The sequence below is a fragment of the Acomys minous genome, assembly GCF_964271855.1.
Source record: "Acomys minous genome assembly, chromosome: 5".
NCBI lineage: Eukaryota > Metazoa > Chordata > Mammalia > Rodentia > Muridae > Acomys > Acomys minous.
The window spans coordinates 108,152,653-108,170,942 of NC_140494.1; the positions used below are offsets into that span (position 1 = coordinate 108,152,653).

The 18,290-nt window shown below is 46.3% G+C and overlaps 2 protein-coding genes across 11 annotated transcripts in view; both read left to right on the forward strand.

Moving 5' to 3' along the window:
• NXPE4 (neurexophilin and PC-esterase domain family member 4) overlaps positions 1-18,290 on the forward strand; it is a 212,515-nt gene that overhangs the window by 169,354 nt on the left and 24,871 nt on the right. The window contains exon 1 of one of the 10 annotated variants that reach the window (XM_084783624.1): positions 15,023-15,178. The exons of the other annotated variants lie outside the window; for them this stretch is intronic. The gene's annotated coding sequence lies outside the window, so the exon portion shown is untranslated. Of the gene's footprint in view, positions 1-15,022; positions 15,179-18,290 lie in introns of those variants that run through there. 10 annotated transcript variants of the gene reach the window in all.
• Positions 1-18,290, forward strand: part of LOC311598529 (NXPE family member 1-like) — a 124,323-nt gene that overhangs the window by 40,792 nt on the left and 65,241 nt on the right. The window lies entirely within an intron of this gene.

Sequence of the window (18,290 nt, forward strand, 5' to 3'; positions counted from 1 at the left end):
ACTTAATAGATTTTAAAAATTGAGTTACATATTTATTTATCTTATGTGTGTGGATGTTTTGCTTGAATATATGTCTGTGCACCACTGTGTGCCTGATGCCCTTGGAGGCCAAGAGAGGACATTGGATCCCCTGAAACTGGATTTAAAGGTGGTTGTGAGCCACGTGTGGGTACTGGGAATTGAACACGAATCCTTAGGAAGAGAAGCCAGTGCCTTTAGTCCTGAGCCATCTCTCCAGCTCTGTGCTTTTCATTTTTTAACACCAGTACATCAAGAACTGCCTTGAGCATAGCTTTGATGAAGCACATCCACTGGAAGGATAGAAATCACAAGCATTTTGAACTTTGGACAATTTCTGGGTATACGGCACTGCTAATTTACTCTGGATAGGCAACTGGAGACATTGTCAGGGGAAATTATATTTTAAATTTTTGTGTTTTTTTTTTCATTTGTATCATTATGTGTTTATTGTGTGTGCATATGAAGGTGAGAAGGCAACTTGTGAAAATCAGTTCTCTCTTTCCATCATATGGGTCCCAGGGATCCAACTCAGGTTTTCGGGCACAGCAGCAAGCACCTTTTATCCATTGAGCCGCTTCCCGGGCCTTGTTCTGTTTCTTGAGATGCGATCTCACATAGCCCAGGTTTGATCAAACTTGCTGTGTGATGGAGGCTGGCCGTTACCTCCCGCCTTTACCTCCTCAGTACTGGGATTCCAACTACACAGAACATGGTTGGTTCAAACTGTTCATCGTATAATGGAACAAGAGAATATTATAGAGAAGTGCAAATAATATTTAAAGTTTATCACAGATAGACATTTCTGTATTTTCCAAGATTATGTCATGATCATAAAAAGTGAAAAATAGTAACAATAGCATACTGTAGCTCTATATTACAAACCCCTCGTTCAAGCTTTGTTTGGCGGACAGGAACGTAAGACGATAGATGGTGTCATGAGTTTAAGTGCATTAGGAGTTATGTGGGTGTTGTTTCAAGGAACTTGTGCTTGTCAAGTCCTTTCCTCTGAGTCATTAGAATAGACACACAGGGAGCATGTGTGGGAGATGACACTCTATCCAGTTCTTTTAAGTCAATTTACTGAGATGCAATTTATAAGAAGTAAAATCTGACATCTTAGTATAGTTTCAAGAATAATATTCTCATTGCTATGTGTGTCACATTACTATGTATGTCTTCTTTTGTGATATATTTTTAAATATCTCCATTTTTTTTTCAACTTGGGTCATATCCCCAAAGCTTTTACTTCTGTTAAAGTCCAAGTTGCCAAGTAATTTTTATACTAATAGTGTCCTATCAAAGAAACCTTTGCATAATCCAACACCACAAAGGGTTTCCTCCAGGTTTGCTACTAGATGGTTTTTTATTTTTGCATTTAAGTTTATGATACATCTTCAGTTAACTTTTCTACATAGAAACATGGATCGAGGTTAATGTTCTTTTTTTCATATATATAGATGCCCAATTTTCCAGCATATTTTCCTGAAAAGACAAATGTTCTCCATTAAGCTATGTCTCTGCTGGTGTCATGAATCTGTTGACAATACACATGCACATGAGTATGTGGAACAGCTCCTCATTTTGTCTTTCCACTAACGTCGTATTGTCCTAGTCACTACAGCTCTATGGGAAGTCCTGAGATGCAGGGCCACGAGCACAGCAGGTTCCTGAAGGGCCTGAGCCAACCCAGACTTTCCCTATCTTGCTCGACTCTAGAGCAAAACACACACAGAATATCACGTCCCGAGTCAAGGAAAGGTATGAACAATTCAAGACGTGTCCTCGTTCCTTCTGGAATCAACAGTTACATTCAATGACCCAACTGGCTCTAAGAAATAACCCCCCCCCAGTGAAGTGCTTTGGAGGTTTCCTCAGCTAGGAGGTGACATGGGTGTGCACAGACGAGGCTCAAACAGCTCTCTGGAGTGTTAGGCAAGTGGCTTACTGCAGGTCCTGGGTTTCCAGTGTCTTCACTTTGTCTAGGAGACAAAGTCCCTTTTTCTAGCTTAGTGCCAGTCTTCTGTCTCAGCACCCTTGGGGCCAGGGAAATTTGTAGAGTCTGCCAACACTGTTCTTCTGTCACAAAAACTGGGCCCTTCTTCTTCTCTTCCCTTTCTGCATGAGTCGCAGATTCAGGTTGTTTATTTCTATAACAAAGCACCCCACTGGGTTTTGAATTAGATTTTATTGAGTCTGTATGTTAATCTGGGCAGACCTGATGTCATAGTAACATTGAACCTCCCCACTCCTAAGCATGCCCCATTTATTTATGCCTCTTGTGACATCTTTAGCCAGAGTTTGTGCATTAATATGTGACATACAGGGCTTATATGCTTTATTAATTTTCGCCCTACTGTTTCATGCTTTTGCTGCTATTGTGAATTATTCTGTGCTGTTAGTTTCAATATTACACTGATGGTTGGTAAAGTAAAACTAAAACTTTATACTAACTTCAACCCCTATAGTCTCACTGACATTAAATAATTCTGGTAGTTTTTGGTTTCATTTTGCTTGTTTGTTTTGTTTTGTTTAATGAATTCTTTGGCCTTTTACGCAAACAACAATGTTGTCTGAGAAGTAAAACAATTGTGTTTCTCTTTTCCCCTTAGTTTGTCTTTTATTCCATTTTATGATGATATTCTAAATAAGATATTGGCTAAAAGAAGCCAAGAAGCATTGCTGACCATGCCCTTGCCTTAGTGGGACCGGTTCAGTCTTTTACCCAGAAGTTCGACATTTAAAACAAGCCTTGCTGATTCACTTATCAAGTTAACAACTTTCTTTTCTATCTCTAGCATATCTGAAGTTTTAAACATTTACAATACTAAATTATGTCAAAAAATTTTTTTATTTCTACTGAGCTCATTATACAGAGTAAGGAGATTACACTAATTCATTTTCTAAAGCTTGAGCAAGACTTGATGCCAGGAGAAGCCACACTCCAGTTGTTTATCAAGTCGCTTGGGACAGAATACCTGACAAAAAAAGCAGCTTATGAAAGGTGAAGCTTCTTTAGCTCACACGTTAGATGGATACAGTCCATCATGGTGAAGACAACATGGCAGCAGAAACAAGAAGCTATGGGCTGCGTGCCATCCGCAATTAGGGAGGAGAGGGCAATGAGACCTGCTGCTCGGCTTGCCTTCTCCTTTTTACTTAGTCCAGGATCACCCCGGCCGGTGGCATGGCTCACATTAGAGAAAAATCTTCCCTCTTCAGTTAAACCGTTCTTAACGTTAACTTAGAGGTGTGTTTCCATGGTAATTCTAAATATGGCCAAGTTGGTGGTGAAAGTCGCCCGTCATGACTATTTGCTCCGTATTGTGAACTCTGATCACTAGTCTTTTCTTGAGGGTTGCGTTTACCCTTCTATCTCTCTACAAATAAATGACTACAATGGATAAACGTAAGAAAATCATGTTCCACAATACCTTCACATGACCAAGTGTTTTATGTATTATGGGTAAGGAACAAATATGAATAACAAGTTATTTCCCAGCCAGTTTTTCTTTACTGGCAGGCTGCAATTTGCAGTTACAAAGAAGGAATCAATTATCTTAAGAAGTAATCTTATGAAGATCTTAAAGGAATCACAGACCTAAACTCCTATATAAAAAATAATCATCCACGTCTCTTTTAAGGTGCTCATCTACTCATTAACATGTTTTATTAAATCATATCAGGAAGCTGAGGGCAGAAAAGTAGAATAAGGAAATCAATCGCCATCTCGGTCACCAGACCAGCTTGAAAGAGTCACGTTAGCCAGTGTTGCTATGGACCATTGTTCTTGCTCTGCCAACCTCAAAAAGTCTCCAGCTTTACTAATAAGAGTATGCTTTCTCTTAACTTCAATTGCCCCCTGAGATTTCCTGCATCAGGACCAACAGCTAAAACATCTTTACCTTACTTTGTTAAACAATCTATTCTTCCCTAAGACTTTCTACATCAAAGCCACTAACAGAAACATCTTTACCTAACTTTGTTGAACAATTATTTTTCCAAAATCTTTCTAAGGGTAGTAATCATTGTTAGCAGTCTACATCTGCAGGTTGTTTTCAGAGACGGTGGTTGAAACATTAATCTGCTCCAGCAGCAATGCCTGAAAGAGCTCAAGCATTGTTACTGTGTATGCCAATGATACTGCCCAGTGAGGGGCTGGAAGCCCCTCTTATATTACTGACACAATTCATATATTAAGGGGATTATAAGGATTGCAAAGGTAACAAGCAGAGCTATGCTCCATAACAGCATGAAGTCCTCAGGACACGCAGTTCTCAGAGGTATGCCTCACCGAGACATACCCATCGTGGGTTTGCTAAGCAGTGGGCCGCATTCCATGAGTTCTAGAGCTGTTTTGCTGTTCCTCTTGCATGGACCCCGGTACTCATATCTATAGTAAAAAAAAACCTTCTCCTCAACCATTCCTTGGAGCTGTCATGTGCTCACTTTATATATCCAGCAGGCCTCCAGCACATCACCAAGGATCATGTTTTGCATGTGTTTTTTAATGCAAATTTTCAGGTGGAAAATCTTTCTGGGCAAACTTGATATCTCCTACTCTTCCCCGCCCCCAAACCACAGCATTAGGAAGTTTCCATCTTTCTCAACTCAAACCAGTTCCTACCTCTCCCACAACCTGTTTTCCTGTCAGTCCTTAAAGCAAGCGCTGCTCTTTTTCTTCTCCCGGTCACACTGAGTATTTGTAAGTGCTTGGGAGTCACAGTGTTTGTTGCTCCAAATGCTAGCATAAGTGTTTATTCTTAGGCCAAAGGGTACTGGGAGAGCCTGGTGCTTTTCTATTCAAAGCAGCCCCTTCTTTCCCCCTAGGCCTGCACAGCTGAAGGCTTTCTCACATGCTTGGCTGAACCTCAGTCTCTCCTGCTGGCTCTGTGGAGATGGCCCAGAAGAGGCTGAAGGTTAGCACAGTGTCTTTTTACATTTTGTTTACTTATGTATTTATTCACTTTACATGCCAATCATAGCCCCCTCCTTCCTCTCCTCCCGGCCCCATTCTCCCTCTTCTTCCCTCTATTCCCCCTTCCCCTGCCCCTCAGAAAATGGGACACCCACCCACCCATCCCAGCACATCAAGTGACATCAGGACTGAGTTCATCCTCTTCCACAGTGGTTTGGCAAGGCAGCCCTGCCAGGGGGAAGTGATTGAAAAAGATGAAACAGAGTTCATGTCAGAGATAGCCCCTGCTCCCCTTACTAGGGGACCCCCATGTAGACCAAGCTACCCATTAGGTACATATGTGTAGGGGGCCTAGGTCCACTCTATGCATGATCCTTGATTGGTGCTTCAGACTCTGCAAGCCCCCCTGGGCCCAGGTTAGTTGGCTCCGTTGGTCTTCCTGTGGAATTCCTATCCCCTCTGGGTCCTCCTGCCCTTCTTTCCACTCTTCCACAAGGCTCCTTGCACTAAGCCCAATGTTTGACTATGAGTCTCAGCATCTGTTTCCATCCGTTGTAGAGAGGAGCCTCTCAGAGGACACCTATGCTAGGCTTCCATCTGCAAGCATAGCAAAGTGCCATTTATAGTGTCAGGGGTTGGTTCTCTCCCATGGTGTGGCCAGGCACAAACCCTCATGTCAAGACTGGACAAATCAATCCAATGGGAGGAAAAGGGTCCCAAGAGCAGACAAAAGAGTCAGAGACAGCCCCCACTCCCACTGTTAAGATTACAACAGGAACACCAAGCTACAGAACCATAACATATATGAAAATGATCTAGGTCAGACCCATATAGTCTCTGTGGTTGTCACTTCGGTCTCTGTGAACCCTTGCCCATGAGTCCTGCTTAGTTGATTCAGTGGGCCATGTTCTCACTGTGTCATTGGCTCCTATAATGCCTCTTCCTCCTCTTCTTCAGGGTTCCCTGACTCCATGTAGTGCTTAGCTGTGGGTCTCTGCATCTGCTCCATCAGGCGCTGGATGCCTCTCTGATGACAACTAAGCTAGATGCCACTCTATGAATATAACAGAATATCATTCGGAATCTACTCATTGACTTTTTTCCAGTCTTGTTTGATCTTATTCTTGGTCCCTGGACTGTCCTGACTGTGGTCCCTGGCCATCCGCACACTGTCAGGAGGCATGGGCTTCCTCTCATGGTGTGGGCCTCAAGTTAGACCAGTCATTGGTTGGCTACTTCCATAGATTCTGTGCCACCATTACCCCAGTGCATCTTGCAGGCAGGACAGACTATAGGTCAAAGGTTCTGTGGCCAGTTTGATGTCCCACAAGCCCATCTTGCATGGCTATAGAAGATAGCCACTTTTGGCTGTGTAGCCCCCATTATTAGGACACTTTGCTAAGGTCATAGTAGATTCCAGAAAGTTTTACTACACTAGGTTTCTACATCATCTCCCAAATGCCCGCCAATTTAGTTGTCTCTCCCTCCACTCCCTCCCCTAAAACACTTGATCCCTCCTGTTCCCATCCCCACATGACCCCAAGACTCTTAGCTATCAGGGAAATGTGAATCAAAACTACTTTGAGATTCCATCTTATACCTGTCAGAATGGCTAAGATCAAAAACACAAGTGACAGCTCACTCTGGAAAGGATGTGGAGCAAGGAGAGCACTTCTCCATTACTGATGAGAGTACAAACTTGTACAGCCACTGTGGAAATCAATATGGCAGTTCCTTAGAAAATTGAAAATATATCTACCTCAAGACCCAGCCATAGTACTCCTGGGTATATACCCAAGATGCTCCATTTTAACACCAGGACACTTGCTCAGCTATGTTCATAGAAACTTTATTTACAATAGCCAAAAACTGGAAACAACCTAGATGTCCATCAAACAAAGAATGTATAGAGAAAATATGGTACATTTACACAATGAAATATTGCTCAGCTGTTAAAAAAAAATGACATCATGAAAGCATTCTGAGTGAGGTAATCCAGACTCAGAAAGACAAACACGCTATGTACTCACTTGTAAGTGGATATTAGCTGTAAACTGCAGGATAATCATGCTACAATCCACAGACTCAGAGAAGCTAAGTAGCAAGGAAGGTATAAGGCGGTACTCAAGGATCTCCCTGTGAAGGGGAAATAGAATAGATTTGCAGAAAATAAAACTTTAAAGGAAGCACATGTTGAAGCAGGAGCAATGTCGCCAAGATGGAAAGCACTTGTTCATGCAAGAAGACCCTGGTTCAGTTTCTCACACCCATGTGGCTGTCTGTAAACTCTAGTTCCAGGGGAGCCAAGACTCTCCTCTGGCCTATGTGATCACCAGATACAAACATGGTGTACCTGTATGCATGTAGGCAAACACTCACACACTTTAAAAAAAATTTTTAAGGAAAAGAAAACATGTGTCCTTGAAGTTAACCCATTCTGTAGAGTAGTCTACAGCCAGGATTGTCCTCGTAGTCCACTCTCCTTTGGTCTAAGAACAAGATTAAAAGAGAAAAATGTGTTCTATCTGTAAATCTGGGGGCAGGGATTGACTTGTAAATGGGGATCTTAAATGTATCAAAGTTAGTAGAAAGTTATTCTAGTGGATACTAAGATGAGGTCTTGAATGTTCTGTTGATTTGGTACATGGAACTCTTTCGTGACCTGCGGACTTCCCCCCACCCCCAAACAATGATCTTAAACATATGAATTAAAATATGCAGGATTACAAAAAGAACTGAACAAGGGTTTTGAAAGTATTTTACTTATGGACATAGACACACATGCCTTTGCGACCTAAAATGTTACATAGAGGTATTGAGTGGTGCGTCTAGTTACTGTGATTTCAAAGTAGTGGTAGAGTAAATGACTTGAGTGGTGGGGATCAAGACAAGGTCTCACTCTGAAGCTTGTACCAGTTTTGACCGCATGGAATTCCTCCCCCCACTCAGACTCCTGAGTGTTAGGGTTACAAATATGTACCACCACATTTTTGAAACCCAGAACAGTTGCAACATGATACAAAGTACTGAGGTACAGATAGGTGAGAACTCACACCAACACCTGTACACACAATATGGGAGGGTGACACATAGGCATGCAATATTAAGCATCACATGAACACATACACGTGCAGTTATGCCAGCTCATATGTGTTTATATGGGAGGTCTTTTGTCTGCATAGTTGTGTGTATGTGTGTGTGTGTGTGTGTGTGTGTGTGTGTTGCCCATGAGAAGATCAGAGGAGGATAAAACAGTATCTCACTTAACCTTGAGTTAGGCAGCAAGCCCCAACAATCCTACTATCATTCTCCCCCACAATGTTGGAGTTACACATTCAGCAATCCCTGGGTTTTGCGTTTTTACTATGGATGCTGTGGGTTCAAACTCAGTTCCTCACACTTGCACAGCAAATGCTCCTGGCGGCAAAGCCATCCCTCAGCCTCTAGTTCTTGCGTCTTGATTTCAAGTAATATCATCCCTCCAGTTGAGAGCCCAGTGAGGTCTTCGGGATGCAAAGACCCCGTGGATCTACCAACCTACCTCCCCAGGGATTTTGAACACCTTCCCAAACAGTATCCCTGCCTTCTCTGTAAAGCTTATGTCCCCAGGCATCTAGTGAGTGCCTGAAACCACGGAAAGTACCTATTCCCTTACAGACAAGTGGCCCCCGTGTCACGGTTCCCCCTACTAGTTTTAGATTTTATGATAGTGGGAAGCGATGCTCATTCAGAGGAAATCATACTTTGTCTTTTTAAAATAATTTATTCAGATTACAACCCGACTGTTTTCCTCTTACTTGTATCTTCCTGTCCCCCCACACACACCGCCTTTCGCCCTTTGTTTAACCATGTTCATAGCAGCCTTATTCGTAACAGCCAGAATCTGGTAACAACCTAGATGTCCCACAGTCGAAGAATGAATGAAGAAACTGTGGTACATTTACACTATGGAATACTACTCAGCTATTAAAAACAAGGAAATCTTGAAATTTGCAGGCAATAGATCAAACTAGAAATGATCATCCTGAGTGAGATAACCCAAATCCAGAAAGACACACGTGGTATATACTCACTTATAAGTGGATATTAGCCCACCATGGATGTCCCTTGAGAGTCTTCACTCACTGGGGGATTGGGACAGATGCTGGGGCTCACTATTGGACTCCAGGTGACAGGGGTGTGGAAGAATAGAGAGACAGAAGGACCCAGAGGGTCCAGAAACCATACAAGAAGACCATCAAGGCTGGCAGATCTGGACCCAGGGGGCCTGCACAAACTGTTGTACCAACCAAGGACAATGCATGCAGTAAACCTAGACCCCCTATTCAGATCTATCCAATGGACAGCGCATTCTCCACAGTTGTGTAGAGAGTGGCGCCTACCTCTCATATGAACTCTGGTGCCCCCTATTTGACCACTTCCCCTTGGTGGGAAGGCCTCGTGGCACTCAGAGGAAGGGGAAGCAGACTACCAGGATGAGATATGGTGGGGAAGGACTAGGAAACCATACTTTGAATTATGATCGTTTCCTGGGCCACATGCATTATGGTACTCTCTTGTGAGGCTGCGTGCTCACAGTCATTGCCACAACCACAAAGGGAGCCCTGGCCAGTGAGATGACTCAGGCTGAACAAGCCTCGTGAGCCGAGTTTGATCTGTGGAACCTACAGTGGAAGGGAGTGAACAGGCTCCAGAAAGTTGTCCTCTGACCACCACCCACATGCCATGGTGTGCATCCACCTGCCCTCACACACAGAGAGTAATAATAATAAATGAACTTGCTTTTTTTTAAAAGGCCCAGTACTTGGAAAGCACAGGCAGGTGGATCTCTGTTGGCTCAAGGCTAGCCTCCTCTATAATGTAAGTTCCAGACCAGCCAGAGCTCTACAGTGAGACTCCATCTCAAACAAGAAACAAACGAGAAAAGGAAGAAGGGATAGAGATGTGCTTAGTAGTTAAATTAGTAGTTAGATGTGTGTACTGCTCTTACAAAGGACCAGGGTTTGAATCCCAGCACCTACCTCAAGCGTTTTACAACCCTCCCCCCGCCCCCGTAACTCCAGATCCAGGGAAATTTCATGTCTCTGGAATTCCATGTCCACAGACATGTATATATCACTCATAAACACAGACATATACAAACTTTTTTTTAAAGAAAAAGAAAAGGAAGGGACACAGCTAATGCTCTGCAATGCACCTTCACCAAACAGAACTAGGTCTTTGCGGCCTTTGTGCTTTGCTCCTGCTCTTATCAACTATGCCCTTCTCCTTCCTTCTTCTGCTCACTGGAGCACGTCCTTCAAGACTTACAGAAACTGCCTCTCTAACTCGCAAATGCCTGAGCTACTCCTTGCTTAAGAAAGCTGGAGTCCTGAGCTTTCTAGAAGCAGGCAGAAAGAACAGACAAGAACACTGCCAACAACAAAGGAATGGAATAGGAATGTGAATAGCAAATACTTTTAAAATATTTTTAAAGCTGCCTTGTGGGCGAATGCATAGATCCCCAAGAAAATGAAATGTAAGTTTCTTATTGTCTATAACACAAGACCATTGAGTTCACATGGGAAATAAAAGTGCCATGTGCAGATGTGCCCTGCCACTTCCAACGACAGTCCTTCCCAAGGGTTTGGCCCAGTATAAATATATTTATAATATTTACTTGGGATTTTTTCTCATCTCTAATCTTAAGTTGTTAAATTGACAATGAGAAATTTTACACTTTAAAAATCTCCTCCTCCAAACACTTTTTTTTCAAAGTTATAAATCAGGTCAGTTTGTCAATCTGTGAGTCTTAGGAACCCATTCCTTGAGAATTCATGTGTCCAACCAATGAAAAATAGTGCAGAATACTAAGTGCAGTGTTTTGAATAAGAGTGGCCCCGTATAGGTGTGGCCTTGTTGGAGTAAGTATGCTACTAGGGGTGCGCTTCAAGGGTCCAAAGCCCGTTCTCTCTTTCCTTCCCTCCCTCCCTCCCTCTTTTCTCTCAGCGTGTGGATCAGGATCTAAAGCTCCCAGCTACTGCTCCAGCACATGAGTGCCACCACGCTCCCCACCACGCCCCACCACGCCCCACCACTCCCCACCACGCTCCCCACCACGCTCCCCACCGCTCCCCACCACTCCCCACCACGCCCCACCACTCCCCACCACGCCCCACCACGCCCCACCACGCTCCCCACCACTCCCCACCACTCCCCACCACTCCCCACCACGCCCCACCACTCCCCACCACTCCCCACCACTCCCCACCACGCCCCACCACGCTCCCCACCACGCTCCCCACCACGCTCCCCACCGCTCCCCACCACTCCCCACCACTCCCCACCACGCTCCCCACCGCTCCCCACCACGCTCCCCACCGCTCCCCACCACGCCCCACCACGCTCCCCACCACGCTCCCCACCACGCTCCCCACCACGCTCCCCACCACGCTCCCCACCACGCTCCCCACCACTCCCCACCACGCTCCCCACCACGCTCCCCACCGCTCCCCACCACGCCCCACCACGTTCCCCACCGCTCCCCACCACTCCCCACCACTCCCCACCACTCCCCACCACGCCCCACCACGCTCCCCACCACGCTCCCCACCACTCCCCACCACTCCCCACCACGCTCCCCACCACGCTCCCCACCACGCTCCCCACCGCTCCCCACCACTCCCCACCACGCTCCCCACCGCTCCCCACCACGCTCCCCACCACTCCCCACCACGCTCCCCACCACGCTCCCCACCACGCTCCCCACCACTCCCCACCACGCTCCCCACCACGCTCCCCACCACGCTCCCCACCACGCTCCCCACCACGCTCCCCACCACGCTCCCCACCACGCTCCCCACCGCTCCCCACCACGCTCCCCACCACGCTCCCCACCACGCTCCCCACCACTCCCCACCGCTCCCCACCACGCTCCCCACCGCTCCCCACCACGCTCCCCACCACTCCCCACCACGCTCCCCACCACGCTCCCCACCACGCCCCACCACGCCCCACCACGCTCCCCACCACTCCCCACCACGCTCCCCACCGCTCCCCACCACTCCCCACCACGCTCCCCACCGCTCCCCACCACTCCCCACCACTCCCCACCACGCTCCCCACCACGCTCCCCACCACTCCCCACCACGCCCCACCACGCTCCCCACCACTCCCCACCACGCTCCCCACCGCTCCCCACCACTCCCCACCACGCTCCCCACCGCTCCCCACCACTCCCCACCACTCCCCACCACTCCCCACCACGCTCCCCACCACGCTCCCCACCACTCCACTCCCCACCACTCCCCACCACTCCCCACCACGCTCCCCACCACGCTCCCCACCACGCTCCCCACCACGCTCCCCACCACTCCACTCCCCACCACGCCCCACCACGCCCCACCACTCCCCACCACTCCCCACCACGCTCCCCACCACGCTCCCCACCACTCCACTCCCCACCACGCCCCACCACGCCCCACCACGCCCCACCACTCCCCACCACTCCCCACCACTCCCCACCACTCCCCACCACGCTCCCCACCACGCTCCCCACCACGCTCCCCACCACTCCACTCCCCACCACTCCCCACCACTCCCCACCACGCCCCACCACTCCCCACCACTCCCCACCACGCCCCACCACTCCCCACCACTCCCCACCACGCTCCCCACCACGCTCCCCACCATGCTCCCCACCACTCCCCACCACGCTCCCCACCACGCTCCCCACCATGCTCCCCACCACTCCCCACCACGCTCCCCACCACGCTCCCCACTATGATGATAATGGACTAAACCTCTGAAAGTATACACAAGCCCCAGTGTAAGTGCTTTATTTTTGCAAGAGTTTCCTGGGTCATGGTGTCTCTTTGGAGCAATAGAGCAGTGACTAAGACACTAGGAGACGTCTAGTCAGGAGGTCTCCGGCAGCATTTGTGCTTCCCTGCTATCTTATGTTTACTTAAGGCTTTCAAGAGCATTAAAAATTCAGATCCAAGAATGGTGGGTCAAACCTATAATCTCAACACTCAGAGCCTGAGGCAGGGGGATTCTCGTGTGTTAGAGTCAAGCCTGGGCCACAGAACAAGTTCCTGGACATCCTGGACTACAAAAGTGAAATTCTGTCTTTTAAAAAATTCACGTTTTATATAACCATCTTAATTTCAGGCTTTGGCTGAAAAGTGGTTGATTGGCACCTCTGGGCTTGGGTTGGCACCATCAACAGAAGGTGACGATCTGAACAGGCACTTTTTATCGGCCAGGCACTCTAGAGCACAAAGGTGTGAAAGCACCATCACACCTACAGTCTCCAACATGGAGCAGTTCTTGCCCTTCCTTCATTCCCATCCTTGTTTGCTGCCAGCAAGTCAATTCTTTTGCCGTATACTCTTTGCTTCCTCTTTTCAGTGTGAAGATAATGTACAGAATGACTTCATCTCAAAACTACAGTCACCTAAACAAGGCTAGTTACACAGCAGTGTCGATGGGGAATATCTCCCAAGGCCATTCCCCTAAATGAAGAGCTGCTGGTGATCAATTAATGGCTGTAGAGAGAGAAAGAATAGGTCTTCTCTAGGGGAAGAGCCCTGGATGGGTTATCCAGGCCAACACATAGACATAGGAGCAACACTAAGTAGATTCAACAGGCTGGTGTGTGTGTGTGTGTGTGTGTGAGAGAGAGAGAGAGAGAGAGAGAGAGAGAGAGAGAGAGAGAGAGAGAGAGAGAGAGAGAAGAGAAGAGAAGAGAAGAGAAAGTGTTTATGCGAGAAAGAGAAAGGGGGAATGTGTGTGTATGTAGTGTGTGAGTATAGTATTTGAGTGTATGTGAATGCACGCTTGTGTGTGAGTGTGCATGTGAGTGTGAGTGTAGTGTGTTTGAGTTAGTGGATGTGTAGTATGTGTGAGTCGTATGAGTAAGTACATGTGCATGTGTGTGTATGAGTGTGTACATGTGTGAATGTGTGTGAGTGTGTGTGTATGTAAGGGTAGTATGTGGGAATATAATGAGTGTGTGTGAAAACAATAATTAAATAAGAGGTCATAAATGGGAGGAGTTGGAGCGGGGAAAGGAAGTGATAGGGTGATATATAGTACTCATGTATGAAATACTAAAAAAAATTTTTTTAATTAATTAAATAGATCCTGAAGAGGTGGCCAGGTGGTTAAGAGCACTGGCTGCTCTTCCAGAGGACACAGGTTGGACTCGCAGCAGCCACGTGGCAGCTCACAGTCATCTTTAACTCCGTTCTCAGAGGTTTAGACATCCTCTTCTGGCTTCCCCAGAGACCGCATGCACATGACACACAGACTAAGACACATGCAGGCAAAATATCCATCACACATTGGACTCCATGTCAAAAGTGCAAGAAAGGAGAAAGGGTGGCAGGCGGGGAAAGGACACATGATAGAGACAGTCCCAACCAGTCAGAAAGAATTTTTTCAGAAAGCCGGAGTGGGACAGAGTGCAGGTTTTCTTATGATACCAAATATATGTCATTCACTCAAAAGCCCTAAAGGTCACTAGTACTAAGTGGGTATACAAAAGTGCCAACGAACTGTGACTCTGGCGATCAGCATAGACACTCCACCGAAACCTTGGTCACAGATTGCCAATACTTTTCACCACAGTTGCAAACGCACAAGGCCATCCAATGTGTCTGACCTGGTACCTGCCGAACACTGAGCCAGCCACACTCCGTTCTCTTCATGTTTGTGTGAAGTGAAGTTTCCAGAGGAAGAGAAAAAAGTCTCTGGTATGTGTAAATACTCTACCAGGCTGATGACTGATTAGAATTCCATGCTGGCCAATTGGAATGCTGAAGATGCAGAGCAAGATTATCTTAGATTAGCTTGCTCCCTTGCCCACTATGTCCGCTCAGTGACCTTCTGATAATCAGATTAAAAATTCTCTGGAACGCACCACTCGCTTCCATCAACCAAAACTAAGAATTTCTCATCGGATTTCATCTGAGAGTGCAAAAGAAGTGTTTCACTGTTTGCTCCTACCCTCCTACCCAGCATTCCACTGAGGTGTTTGAAAATACTTTGGCTCATGGCTTGTTCTCGTTTGGTAGCTATACAAGTTTTTATGAAACCTTTCCCACATTGGAACACATTATTCAGGACTACCTGAGTCTGTGTCCCTTGGTCATCGTCACCCCCAGTTGGCTCAAGCATAAACTGCCTCCTGTTTCCTTTGAAGTGAGAGCTGTGTTTTGCCTAGTGTGATGATGTCACGGGAAAACTCTCGGCTCTCAGGTAAGCGTCCTAGTTATGATTATCAGTTTATCGTAAACGATGCAAAGATGAGCAGACAAATGCAGTGACACACAGGATGATGGGTGGAGGAGGAGGGTCGCCTACACCTGCCGTGACTCTATTTAATCTTTCCAGAACACAAAGGCATTAGTGGGCCGTGGGCTCCTGTGCTTCACTGTTAGAGATTTTAGCACTTAATGTTTGTTTTCTTTCCCCTCTCTGGAATGTGACAGAGTGTTGTTTTCTAATCATATCTTTGGCAGTGTTGAGGCCCCATACTAGGTCAGTCTCTCAGTATAAACTTAAATGTGACAAACATGGCTTCTTATGAACAAGTGACACCCATGCCTTAGCTTTAGGAACACTGCGTCGGGAACCAGGGACAAAGACCAAATGTGCTTGTACATGTAGCAGGGGGTTGACAAAGCTGAAATTAGGTCCATTGAAGACAAGTGAAACATAAGTCTCTTTAAGACTGATTGAGAAAGAGAAAGATGAGGGCATGGAACGCACAGACAGAGGATGTGTAGGAAGGAGAGAGGGAGCAAAGTTTAACCAAAGGAGTAGAAAAGATGATTTTCTGAAAAATAATATACAATGCCAAAAGTCACTCAAGGAGAATTAAACAGCCTTAAATAGAGTGGTAGACATTAAAGAAATAGAAATGGCTAAATGAAAAAACAAGAAAGAAAGAAAGAAGGAAAGAAAGAAAGAAAGAAAGAAAAGAAAGAGAAAAGAAAGCACAAAGCCCTGATTTCCTTTAAATGAGTGAGAACTTTAGGCACCGTTGACAGCTGCCAGGGAACTGAAACCCAGCTCCACCCTGCCACGCACCGAGGAGCTCCCCTAGATTAGAACTCACAGCTTCAACACTAAAAGGAATCTCTGACTAAGGGGGTACAGTGAAGCCAAGTTGAAAATGTTATTAAAGAGATTTTAATGGAGGCTTCACGGTTGAGAGAAAGACCACCCAAGTGGCAGTTCCTGCCTCCTGAAGGAGAGTAGGGGAAAATACGACAGATCTGAGTGTGGCCACTGCTGGGGAGAGTGACAGTACAAGCCACACCCATCGTTTTGGTGGGTTGCATCGTAACCGGTTGCTAGGAAGCCCTCCTCCACCTCTCTATCAGAGAGATACATAAAGCGGTTCTGGTGATGTCTTATTTAGAATTAGTCTGACAAGGTAAAACCAGGAGGCGCTGGGCTCGCACAAGGAATTTAGCACAAGTCCTATCCCTGCAGACGGGACTTCTGGGGTAGAGTCCTAGAAAATTGCAGGGTTATGGCTGCGAAAGGAAAAAGGTCTCAAGCAGGTGGCAGTGGCTCTGGAATTCACACTCCGCTGCTCACGAGAGCCTCCAGCCAGGTAAATGTTTAACTTCAGTGCAGCCAACAAAGAAAAGGCTAATGGGAGTCCCTTTGAAATGTGTTCTCATCGCCTGACAGAAACATCTTGAGGGGAAAGGGGGTTGTGTCATAGTTTCAAGCGGTTTGGATCCATCACTGCAGAGTGAGTGTGGTGGGGCAGAGCTTTTGCGGCAGGAGGAGCGCCATGTAGGTTTGGCTTCCTTTAAAAAAGCACGGGTCAGTCATTTTACGCAGACTGTTCCTCAGAGAGATAGGCCCAGTGCTCTTCCTGTCATTAGACTGTATTTGAAGAGAAAACACCAGAGGAGGAAGGAGCCATTTGCGTCACATCCTATCATGCAGCAAACAAGCTGTAACTTAATCCTCTGGTGCTTGTCAAAGGCACCAGGAGCAGGAGCTGGAGAGACAGATGGCTGAGGAGGTCTCTTCAGAAACCTCTACCCAGGGAAGACGGGATTCTTGGCGCTACTGCAGAGAAGACCTCCAGGACCAGTCAGTTGGGGAGTATTGAGAAAGGCCGTTCAGGGGCTGGAGAGACTGCTCCAGAGTGGAAGGAACGTACTGCTTTTACAGAAGAACCTAACATGATCACTAGCACCCAGGACAGGTTGCTCACTAGCACCCAGGACAGGTGGCTCACAACCACCACCTGGAACTCCAGCTTTACAGGGCTCCTAAGCCCCTTCTCCTCTGAGGGCACCTGCACACAGTGCGCATAACTAAAAAGAAAATAACTCTTTAGGAAGAGTTTAACGCAGACTTCGGCATGATTATAAACAGGGGCTGTATTTAAGAGGCTAGTGTGCACCTGGGTGTGAGGGTGGCCTTCTCAGGAGAGCGACTGCTTAAATGTCTTAACAGCAGCCACCTGTATGATTTTGGTTGCTGGGGAAATCACCGTCGCTCAAAGAGCTTTAAGGGGCCGCTCTCTGCTCCCCACTCCCCAGCCCTGCCTTGATTTTTGCTCCATGAGATCATAAGGTGGTTCCCTGGTAATGATTATGGATACAGTAAGTAGTAAGAGCTGCACAGTTTCACTGTAAACCAAATGTATGGGGGGGGGGGCAGAGAATGATTCCCAGTAAAATTGCAGCTTTGAAACTGGGAAAGCAGTAATGCATCCTGGAAGGTTGTAGGAACTTAGGCCTTAAACATGGTTTATAGCTATCTTAACATTTGCATTGACATTGCTGGTCAAAAGGTTTGTTGTCTTATGTAAGTTCACATGGGATTGTGTTCATCCTGGTGCAATTCTTTTTTTTATTGAATTTTTTCTCACAGTATATTCTGACCACAATTTCCTTCTGTAGCCCTCCCTGTTCCTCCCCACATCCCCTCCCATTTGGATCCACCCCCTTTAGAAAGCCAACAGTCTTCTAAGAGATAATAATATAATATGATATGATATGATATGATATAATATAATATAATATAATATAATATGACAAAGAAACTAACACATTGGAATAGGACAAAAGAAACAAACAGAAGAAAAGAGGCCAAGAAAAGGCACCAGAAACGGATACAGACAGCGACCCACTCATCTGCACATTCAGGAATCCCAAAAAAAACCCCACCAAACTGGAAGCCATAAGAGAGAGAGAGAGAGAGAGAGAGAGAGAGAGAGAGAGAGAGAGAGAGAGAGAATCTGTAAGGAAAATAAAGAAAAATAATAATATATGTATAAAAAATACAAATTAAAAATGAGATTAAAAAGCCTTCATATGTTATGAAAAGAGACTTA